Consider the following 9199-nt stretch of genomic DNA (forward strand, 5'->3'; position numbering starts at 1 on the left):
GCATAAATAAATAAATTTATTTTTTTTTAAAGGTTCAAGATGGGAGAGAAAGATCTCAAAACAGACTAATGACTGGGCTTGCCATCACTGCTATTTCTAAACTTTGCAAGAGTGTAAAAATCTTTTGGGGAAGAAAATTCTCATCTGCCCTCTTAGGTTCTCTGGCTGGGTCTGCAAAATAATCTGACAACGGACATATTAATATGAGAAAAGACATACAAATTTCTTTGATTTTAAAAGGTTTACATGATGTGGGGTCTTCCTAGAAAGAGAGAAAACTTACAAAGAAACAGCTAAACTTGGAGGCCTTTATAGCATTTGAACATAAGAGGTTACATTTAAAAAGAAGTGTCAAGACAAATGGAAAGGGCTTCGAGCTTCTAGGGGCAGCAAATTGTAGGAAGGCAAATATATGGGAAATTAATGGTAGATAAGGCCTAGTTGGTAAGGTTTGTTTGTGTAGACTCTCGCGGGGCCATCCTGTCTCCTGTATCACTGAAAGTTGTTACTCCCTTCCCACGGACAGTGGTGGGGTGGGGTGGCAGTGGGGAGACACCTTCACAAGGGGAATTTGTGATCTTACTTTCCAGAAGATAGGGAACAGCAGAGAGCTCATCCTGTGCCTGCTTTTTCTCAGTTGCCTTCAGCTCAAAATAATCCTTATGCCAGAGTGGCCTATATTGGGATGGTGTATTCTGACCTCCTACAGTCGCATATGTCACCCTGAGAGAAATATGTGTTGATTCTTCCCATAGGAATGATAAAACATGTTGCCGACGTTAACTTCTTGAGGGAGCTTCCTCCTGGTTGAGTTTGTTTACGGATCAAGGATTTCAGATAACTTACACAGCATCCTGGTGAAGCCCAAATCAAGATTTCACTGTCTGTTTTATGGAAAGTGCAAGGTTCTGGGAGCACCACTTTGTCTTGATAATTACTTGAAAATCTTGGTATTGGTTTTTTTTCTGTTGTTTAATTTTGTTGGTGTCGAGTACTTTGATGATACTCTTTAAAAAGTGAGGTGTAACAGAAATTTGGTGTTTAACTTCTGAGACTCTGAAAAAAAACCACACTAGTGGTTCTAGTGAGACCCTGTCCAGGCTGCTGAAAGAACCACAGTGCTCTTCAGGTATGAAGAACCCTTCTGGTTCAGAACGAGCAGAATCAGAAATTGGGAAGGATGAGTTTTAGACTTTAATGCCTTTTAACTTTAACTCAAGCAGACAAGAGAATCTAATCTTAGAACTTTAATTTTTCCCTGGGAAATTCACAATGGTAGAGGGGTTATTTTTAAATTGGGGACATCAGTATTTTACTGGAATGTTTTTTATTGAAGCATCTTTACAGTATCATATAATCTCTTTGCAGAACCTCTGACAGACTGTTCTAAACAACATGGTTAGATGTAATTTAGAATGAAAAGTGAACGGGGAGCTTTCAGCTGGAGTTCAGCGTGGCCTGTAATTACTTCAGTCGATAAATTGCCTTCCGAGGGCAATAGCTACCCTCTTCGCCACCAGGCTCAGGAGAACACACAAAGGAAGAGTAGTTGGCACTTGGGCGGGAGGGGTCGGGGGTGTGCTCATGGTAAGGGCTGCACTGTCATCCTAGATTGTTGATCTCCTGCAGGGGAGACAGGCACACTCTCAGTTGGCCTGTAGTTTAATGGTTAAGCCTGAGGAGCTAAGAGAACACAAACCTGGAGAATATGGGAAAAGGGGAACTCCTTTCCCCTAGCCTCTTGTTTCCATGAGAAAGGAATCCATTACAATAACATTCTGGGTTTCTTTCTGACCCCTCTCATTCCTGAAAGGGAGGAATGGCAGAACAGGAGCTTGGCATGTGTGACTCAGCCCCTTCCTCCTTTTTGTCTTTGGGATCTGTCTCTGCATACGGAACGCATCCTGTTCTGCTCCTACTTTCTGCAAACTTTAGACTGGCAGGCTCTGCCAGGGCAGTTGGAGGCCTTCAGTTGTCCAACACTCTCTACGACTGTGTGGGTAAGTGTGCCTGACTTTGGGGTTCAGTGTTAGAAAGCTCACTTGCCCACAGCTACAAGCCACATTCTCCAGTATCTTTATTAGCAATAATGGTGATATTTAATCGCCGTCTGCTTGACTCATGTTTCAGCTGGCCCTTCTATAAGGTATATGGTCTCTCAGGGTATGGTGGGCGTGGCCAGAATTACTTGGAGACCACCTCTCAGAGAGTTACCCCTAAATACACTAAGTCCCAGCAATCAGGACGCAAAGTAGACTTAGTTCCATCCAGGGCTAAGGCTGGGCGATAAAGCCAGAGAATTCTAGCATGTCATCGGTGAGCTAGCTGCACATATAGTTTTTGAAAGACCATTAGAACTAGGGTCTTAGGTTGAGTTCCACCAGAAACAGACTTTAAGAATTTGAGGGCAGGTCATTCGTTTGAGAGGTAAACCCAGGAAATACCAGTTCAGGAAGTGAGGAAGTAAAACATAAAATGGAACACAAAACTGTGCATTAATGAAGTTACTACTATGGGAATGCGACTTAGCTTACTGAGGACCTCTGGGAGACTGCATAGGACACTTCTTGGAGTTGTGCCACACCTACCAGCACCACCAAGGGGCAAAAGGCTGGGATATTTATCCACCAACTCCACTGGCCATGGGTTGAGGACTGCTCTCGGGGCATAAATTCCCTGGCACTTCAGCCTGCCTTGCACATTGGTCTAGTGTCCTCAGGAGGCTGGAGAAGTCCCTCATACGAAGACTGAGGAAGCGGTAATGTAAAAGGGCCCCGACGGTAACTGCTACAACTGCAGGTGCTGCATTATCACAAAAGTAAAAGTTTTATGGAGACCTTAGCAGTCCTCACAACTTTTCCATATATCATCTCACTTGACCTTCAAAACAATGTTGTGACGTATCTAGTCAGGAACTTGGATCCTAATCAGGGGTAAAGAGAGGATGAGAACACTGAAGATCAGAGAGATGGGGCAAAGCACAACAAAGTAATATATGACAAAATAATATATGGAAACTTAAAATGAGACCAAGCCAAGTCCCGGACTTCTTCAGTGAATGGAGAAATAGCGGTTCTTTTTCAGAGGATGGAGTCGAACTTGAATGAGAACAAGAATGAATTCTTTAATGTAAGTGCTTTGCTGAATTCATATGCAGAATTGACATACCAGTCCACTTCCATCAAGGGCATCAAGTTGCAGCTATTGTTTGCTTAGGCTGCAAAAGTAGTCACCCTACATCCTTGAAGTTTAATTCAGCTATTTCTGTAAGCTTTAGATGATGGATAGCTAAAGGGTTAAACCAGAAGCTGCCGTTGAACTCTCATGCCTTATAATTGATATTTTGAAAAGCTAAAGCACATTCAATTCCTGAGGATAGCAGTTTGCAAGATTGAATGGCATTGGAGCATGCTAATTCAAACTGGAAACATTCAGCTAAGTTAATATTAATCTCAGAGTATTCTAAGATTCAAGTGAAGATGTGTCCTTTGGTCCTTGTAAAATTAGACTACAAAAAAACAGATTTTTGAGGATATTCTCAGTCACTTGGATACACAGTGAGCAGTAAATAAAACTCTTATAAAACCATAGATTCTGATTTTGGTGTTTTCATCATCTGGCAAACATTACAAGAACAAAAGAATATGCTGTGGTAAATTGTAAAAAGTAAAAAAAAAAAAATTTAAGGAGGAAAAGAAAGTGAAAGGCAAACCAAAAAAATAAAAATTATTAATCTCTTACTCTCACAAAAGGCAGCCCACTTTAACACTTCCATCGCTGTCAAGATGAAGTCCGAAACCTGGTATTTGAGATCCCGCAGAGTCGGGCCAAAACTACGTCCTCCAACACCCCATCCATCACGAAGTCCAGTCAATTCTATCTCTAAAATGCATCTCAGTTTCTACCACCATCATCTCAGGACTGAACTACTGGAACAGTCTCCTAACTGGTCGCCCTCCTTCCTTGCTGGCTCCTGCAACCTGTCCTCCTCAGAGCAGCTTTAAAAATCCTTCTCTGGTATAATGAACTTTCTTGATTACCTACCCAGCATCTTCCCCTTTCTTCCTTTGCTAATAGTTTCCAAATTATTTGGGGGAACCTATTCTACCCTTACTAAGTAGCAGCCATGCCACTGGGATTGACTCCAGCCCTAGCTTCATGGGAGTCCTGATTGGAATAAGAACTTCACTGCAGAGCTACACAGAGAGGTTATGCAGAGAGGTTATGCAGAGAGGTGCATAGCAAGGGCCCGCCCACAGTGACTGGTCCGGGCTGAACCAATCAGAGTGAAGGTGAGGAATTCTGTTACATTCCTCACCTGCTTCAAGAAGCTAGACCCTCCCTTTCCTGTTGAAAAAAAGACACCCGTACCCTGGTTGCTGCCAAAAATCATCTTGCCACCCTTGAGAGAAACTAGCTCAAGGCCTCTCACAGAAGAGCAAAGAAGAGAGTTCCTGAGAAATGAAGCCAGAGCCGTCACCTCAAGGTCCTCTGAACGTTTCGGTTACTCGGGTCAATAAATCCCCTTTATTGTTTAAACCCTTGACATGGGGTTTTCTTTCTCATACAGTGAGAGCTTCCCATTGAATATGGAGGCAAGTCTAAACTTCTTACATGATCTGCAAGGCCCTCAGGAATTTCATCTCCACCCTTGTGTCACGTCACTCTCCTGTGCCCGCTACTCTACAGGCAACCAGGCCTCCTTGTGTTCATTGAACCGACCGTGCTTTTCACACGTCTGTGTTTTCAACACTTCTGTTCTCTCTGTACTCTTGCCCCAGCTCTTTAATGTCACCTTGTCATCCAGGCCTCACTTTGACTCTCCCCACCTGCTGGCCCAGTCCACTTTCTATCCCTGCACTAACGCTTCTGCTGCCAGTGCAGTTTCAAATTCAGCACCCCATAAGACAAGCAGAGGGGGACAGTCAGGCCGTGAGTAAATAATAATCTTGGGTTCCACAAGCAAAAATTGCATTTGTTCTCCTTCCACTGTCACCTCTAGGAGGAAATTATACAATAGATTTGTGGGGACATCAAATTTTTCTGGGGCTAAGATGGAGAATTTTATTGCCAAGAATTCCAAGAGGCTGCTCCCCATGAGACAAAAGCCAAACTGCACTTTGATGCCAGTTATGTGGGTCTAGAAGGTCTCAGCTGAGAGCTGATAGGGGTGGGACACGAGGAGAAGGTGGAGGGAGAGACAGCAGCAAGGCACTGAAAGGTGAGGGAGGTTGCAGGGGTCAGAGAGAGCAGACCATTCAGCACCGGAGAGAGTTGAAGAGGACTTAGAAGATATTTTGATGCACGATGCCTGGTGCACAGTTGTCTCCTTAAAAACATTTCATGGGAAACAGAAAACAGACTAGATGTTACCAGGGGTGAGGGAGGGGGCATGGGAGTTACTGTTTGATGGTTACAGAGTTTCTATTTGGTGTAATGAAAAAGTTCTAGAAATAGATAATGATGATGGTGGCACAACATGTGAATGTAATTGATGCCACTTAAAATGTCAAAATCGTCAATTGTATGTTATATATATTTTATCACAGTTTTTAAAAATACCAAAAAAGAAGAGATTTTTTTAAAAACTAGCTAACTGTGTATAGGATGAACTGGAGTAGGTCAAACTTACCAAGAAGGAGGCTGGCACATTAGTCAGGAGGCGATGAGAACAACTAGAGCAGTGAAAGTCAGTCAGGGGAAAAATTAGAAATAGAATGGTCAGGACCAAAAGCATTTGGTTTGGGACCTGCTGAGTTTGAGGCATGTGGTAGATATTGCCCAGCTCTCTCCATCAGGACTGAGGTCTTCATTCCCTCAGCTGGCCTGGATACAGGTAGATAACAGCCCACAGCTGCAGCCCTCTCTGGAATTGGCCGTTGGCCAAATGAAGCTGCATTGTACAAGGGGTTGTGGAAACTTGGGAAGAAATGATTTCTACCAGAAGGAGGGAGTGATGGGCAGAGAAGGCAATCTGAGAAACTCCGTTGGATTTGGCAACGTAGAGGTCCTTGGTGACCTTGGCAGGAGAAGTATATCTGCGGAGGGACAAGGTCTGAATTGCAGTGGGATGGAGGCCACAAGGGAGGCAATGAGGAAGAGCTGGATCTGCATCTGGAAGAAAGGGTAGGAAGTAGGGCACGGAAAGACCTGCGAGGCAGGGAAAATGGTGTGAGCTAGGAAACCCAGGCTGGGGAATCACCCAGTTTAACTGGAGGAGGTCAGGGGAAGGCAGGAGGGATGGCTAGAGAGATGGATCATGCCCATGCATGGCTGTCTTCACTGGTAGGCTGTGGGGTTTGAGCAGAATTAACAAGGCTGTTTCCACACTTGTGCCTGAGTTCCATTGGGTTCAGGAAACTGCCTTCTGGTGGGAACTGGGCATTCTCTCACCAGAGTGTGGGCTTGACCATTTGCACCAGCTGAATGTTTTGGCTGCAGTCCCTTGGACTCCATGTTTATGAATGCATACGTAATACATTTTCTGAAGTGAATTCCATTAAGCCAGTTTAATTCATGCATCAATCCTATTCTGTCATGTAAACTTGTATCTAATACTTTTTACTTTTATTTTTATTTTACTAAAATTATTTTCAAAGGATTTATTTCTGTTTTGTATGAATTGTACAGGAAGTATTTAATACATCTATCAAATTGCATCCATTATAGCTTCTGCCATTGTATATTTCCTTTTGTGACCTGTGTTTTTATCAAATCCAATTTCCCTAGACAAATATTTGCAGATCTAAATTTTATTAAGTCTCCCAGGAAAGCAAGGATTCTTCAGTATACACAAATCAATCAATGTGATAAACCATATTAACAAACTGAAGGAGAAAAACAATATGATCGTTTCAATACATGCAGAAAAAGCTTTCAACAAAATTCAACACCCATTTATGATAAAAACCCTGCAGAAAGTAGGCATAGAGGGAACTTACCTCAACATAATAAAGGCCACATATGACAAACCGACAGCCAACATCATTCTCAATGGTGAAAAACTGAAACCATTTCCTCTAAGATCAGGAACAAGACAATGTTGCCCACTCTCACCACTATTATTCAACATAGTTTTGGAAGTTTTAGCCACAGCAAGCAGAGAAGAAAAAGAAATAAAAGGAATCCAAATCAGAAAAGAATAAGTAAATGGGAGATGATTTGCAGATGACATGATACAATACATAGAGAATCCTAACATGCTACCAGAAAACTACTGGAGCTAATCAATGAATTTGGTAAAGTTGCAGGATACAAAATTAATACACAGAAATCTCTTGCATTCCTATACACTAATGATGAAAAATCTGAAAGAGAAATTAAGGAAACACTCTCATTTACCACTGAAACAAAAAGAATAAAATACCTAGGAATAAACCTACCTAGGGAGACAAAAGACCTGTATGCAGAAAACTATAAGACACTGATGAAAGAAATTAAAGACGATACAAACAGATGGAGAGATATACCATGTTCTTGGATGGGAAGAATCAACATTGTGAAAATGACTATACTACCCAAAGCAATCTACAGATTCAGTGCAATCCCTATCAAACTACCAATGGCATTTTTCACAAAACTAGAACAAAAAATTTCACAATTTGTATGGAAACACAAAAGACCCTGAATAGCCAAAGCAATGTTGAGAAAGAAAAACAGAGCTGGAAGAATCAGGCTCTCTGACTTCAGACTATACTACAAAGTTACAGTAATCAAGACAGTATGGTACTGGCACAAAAACAGAAATATAGATCAATGGAACAGGATAAAAAGCCCAGAGATAAACCCACGCACATATGGTCACCTTATCTTTGATAAAGGAGGCAAGACTATACAATGGAGAAAAGACAGCCTCTTCAATAAGTGGTGCTGGGAAAACTGGACAGCTATATGTAAAAGAATGAAATTAGAACACTCCCTAACACCATACACAAAAAGAAACTCAAAATGGATTAAAGACCTAAATGTAAGGCCAGACACTATCAAACTCTTAGAGGGAAACATAGGCAGAACACTCTGTGACATAAATCACAGCAAGATCCTTTTTGACCCACCTCCTAGAAAAATGGAAATAAAAACAGAAATAAACAAATGGGACCTAATGAAACTTAAAAGCTTTTACACAGCAAAGGAAAACATAAGACGAAAAGATAACCTTCAGAATGGGAGAAAATGTTTGCAAATGAAGCAATGGACAAAGGATTGATCTCCAAAATTTATATGCAGCTCATGCAGCTCAATATCAAAAAAACAAACAACCCAGTCCAAAAATGGGCAGAAGACCTAAATAGACATTTCTCCAAAGAAGATATACAGATTGCCAACAAGCACATGAAAAGATGCTCAACATCACTAATCATTAGAGAAATGCAAATCAAAACTACAATGGGGTATCACCTCACACCTGTCAGAATGGCCATCATCAAAAAAATCTACAAACAATAAATGCTGGAGAGTGTGTGGAGAAAAGGGAACCCTCTTGCACTGTTGATGTGAATGTAAATTGATACAGTCACTATGGAGAACAGTATGGAGGTTCCTTAAAAAACTAAAAGTAGAACTACCATACGACCCTGCAATCCCACTACTGGGCATGTACCCTGAGAAAACCATAATTCAAAAAGAGTCATGTACCACAATGTTCACTGCAGCTTTATTTACAGTAGCCAGGACATGGAAGCAACCGAAGTGTCCATCAACAGATGAATGGATAAAGATGTGGCACATATATACAATGGAATATTACCATAAAAAGAAACGAAATTGAGTTATCTGTAGTGAGGTGGATGGACCTAGAGACTCATACAGAGCGAAGTAAGTCAGAAAGAGAAAAACAAATACCGTATGCTAACACATATATATGGAATCTAAAAAATGGTTCTGACAAACCTTGGGGCAGAACAGGAATAAAGACGCAGACATATAGAATGGACTTGAGGACACGGGGCGGGGGAAGGGTAAGCTGGGACGAAGTGAGAGAGTGGCGTGGACATATATACACTACCAAATGTAAAATAGATAGCTAGTGGGAAGCAGCTGCATAGTACAGGGAGATCAGCTCTGTGCTTTGTGGCCACCTAGAGGGGTGGGATATGGAGTAAGGTAGCAAGACGGTGGAGATATGGGGATATATGTATATGTATAGCTGATTCACTTTGTTATAAAGCAGAAACTAACACACGATTGTAAAGCAATTATA

The 9199-nt window shown here is 41.7% G+C and overlaps 1 protein-coding gene across 2 annotated transcripts in view; it reads left to right on the plus strand.

Annotated features, from left to right (window-relative positions):
• Window positions 1-1588, plus strand: part of ZNF277 (zinc finger protein 277) — a 125837-nt gene extending 124249 nt beyond the window's left edge. Inside the window, exon 14 of one of the 2 annotated variants that reach the window (XR_009520661.1) lies at window positions 756-1588. The gene's annotated coding sequence lies outside the window, so the exon portion shown is untranslated. The remainder of the gene's footprint in view (window positions 1-755) is intronic. The other variant, XR_009520662.1, reaches the window with a different exon arrangement.
• The last annotated feature ends 7611 nt before the right edge of the window (window positions 1589-9199 follow it).

This window comes from Delphinus delphis, chromosome 9 (genome assembly GCF_949987515.2).
Source record: "Delphinus delphis chromosome 9, mDelDel1.2, whole genome shotgun sequence".
Classification (NCBI taxonomy): domain Eukaryota; kingdom Metazoa; phylum Chordata; class Mammalia; order Artiodactyla; family Delphinidae; genus Delphinus; species Delphinus delphis.